Source organism: Gekko japonicus, unplaced genomic scaffold, assembly GCF_001447785.1.
Source record: "Gekko japonicus isolate JY-2015 unplaced genomic scaffold, Gekko_japonicus_V1.1 scaffold898, whole genome shotgun sequence".
NCBI lineage: Eukaryota > Metazoa > Chordata > Lepidosauria > Squamata > Gekkonidae > Gekko > Gekko japonicus.
Window position 1 is genome coordinate 81,229 of NW_015160238.1, and position 2,196 is coordinate 83,424.

Here is a 2,196-nt window from a genome sequence, read left to right on the forward strand (position 1 = left end):
CCACCCCGCCAATAACCCTACTCCTACCTCAGACACTGCTGGTTCCCAACACCGTGGGCACTTCAAACTCCACACAAACAAGGCGAGGCTGAGAATCTGCCTCCCCTTGCCTTATCACGAAGGTGGGGGGGGGGCACCTCCTTGCTTCTCCTCCCGGCCAGGGCACAGCCCCTTCCCTCTCACGCACTCCCCCAGCCCAGCGACGCCCCCCTGTGGAAGAGGCGGCACGCCTCGACCGGGCATTGCCCCTGCAAGTTCCCTTCCCTAGTCTCCTCTAACCGACCGAGCAGCAGCAGCTCCTATTTCCCCCACCCCGGCTCCCCAACTCGCTGCACTTCACCACTCCTGCAGCGTGTGTCTTTTTTCCCCCTCCCCCCACTCCCGTGTGAATGCGCTCACCGGGGGGAGGAAAAGCCCAAAGCGGGTTTTGCCTTCTCCTCGACGTCCCTCCGCTCACGCTCAGCTCCTGGCCGCCATTTTGCTCGCTGCCTGGATTTAAAATAGGAACCAGCCTCCTCAAAAGCAGCCGCCAGCTAGAGCCGGAGCCAGCCCGGCAAGCGCGAGTTCAGTTGGGATTTGTAGTTCACTGGCTCGCCCACCGCGCGATTATCAAGCAAAGGCTTTACACGGATGGCCTCACAGCGTCCGCCCCCCCCCCCAAATCATCCGTCACTCACTCGCACAAAAGGGAAAACCTGCAGGGCCCTTCGGGGGCTGTAGTCCTGTGGGCAGCTGCGTTGCTCGGTTTACAGCCCTCTAGTTCTCTTCTCAAGCGCTTCTCTCCTGTTGAAACAGGAATACTTCAGCTGATGCTCGTGTCTCAGCATTTTAACTTTTTGCTGCGGTAATTTCTGGGGGTTTTTTTTACTACTTGATGTTACAAAGCCGCCGGGGTCCCGTATCATCTATACCGAGGTTTTGTTTGTTAAAGTCCTCTCCACCCAAAAAAATAACAGTTATAAAGGGAGTTTACACGGAAAATAAGACAGAGACAGCCTATAACGGCATTTCATCGAATCCTAACCCTAGGTTTAGAGTTCAAGGTCTCCTCCAGGATTGAGTGCCTAATTACAACCAAGCCGTTACAAACCTAGGGAGTAAGCAAATCCTATATTATCCAGTGGGCTTTACTCCCGGGAAAGTGTCTCTTCGGAATGCATCCACAAAATGGGGGAAGGGGAAATGTGGATCAAATCACATCAAATAACACCTTCATGACTGTGAGCTGCATTATACAATCATGGATCCATCCTGCCCTCTATAGTGCTATTGTAGCACAAGAGCACACATAATGCCATACAGCAGATCTTCATTATTCAGGTGTTGTGTATTGAGAGCTTCGAGGGAACAACCATTGTGCAAGAAGCTCCTTGCAGCTACATTTAGATTGGCCGCCCCTGCCCAGTCAGCCAATCAGATAACAGAAGCTTAAATGATGCCATACTAATAAGGGATCCAAGTGCCTATGTTCCCATTGGTTTAATTGTATTTTGTGGGTGTGTTTTGGGGCTAGGGTTTGTGTAAAGAAGAAGAAGAAGAGATTGGATTTATACCCTGACTGAACAACAACTTCACTTGGAGTCTCAGAGCAGTTTACAAACTCCTTTCCCTTCCCCCTCCCCACAACAAACACTATGTGAGGTAGGTGGGGCTGAGAAAGCTCTGACAGAAACTGCTCTTTTTCAAGAACGGCTCTGACAGAACTATGGTTTGCCCAAGATCATCCAGCAGCTGCAAGTGGAGGCGTGGGGAAATCAAATCCAGTTCTCCTAGATTAGAGTCCACACACTTAACCACTACACCAAACTGGCTCACAGTTTGATTATAGTTGCGGCTCACTACATGTGTTATGTATGTTCCTGAATAAAAGAGCTATGCTGAAATCACAGTAGTCTCTTGAACCCACTACTTAACAGTAGGGTTACATTAGTATCCTCGAGGACACTTTGGTTAAACAATCATAGGAAGGCACTTTCTGGACCGGGAATTATTACCAGTGAAACACCACTTGGCATGTGATTGCATTAGGGTTGCCAAGTCGAAAATCGTTGAAAGCGGGGGACTCCTTTCCGGTGTCCTATGCGCGCGCGCGCTGCGCACACATCACCAGGAAGTGACGTTATTACTCCAGGCACGCTGGGGGCGGGGCCACGACCATCCAAGGGGGAAACATAGAGTTTCCCCCTCGGATGGTCG

At 51.1% G+C, this 2,196-nt stretch overlaps 1 long non-coding RNA gene across 2 annotated transcripts in view; it reads right to left on the reverse strand.

The window, feature by feature from the left end:
- The window catches only part of LOC107112024, an 80,536-nt gene extending 80,054 nt beyond the window's left edge, over positions 1-482 (reverse strand). The window contains exon 1 of one of the 2 annotated variants that reach the window (XR_001482580.1): positions 400-482. This is a non-coding gene — a long non-coding RNA (uncharacterized LOC107112024). Of the gene's footprint in view, positions 1-27; positions 101-399 lie in introns of those variants that run through there. The other variant, XR_001482579.1, reaches the window with a different exon arrangement.
- Between the last annotated feature and the right edge of the window lie 1,714 nt (positions 483-2,196).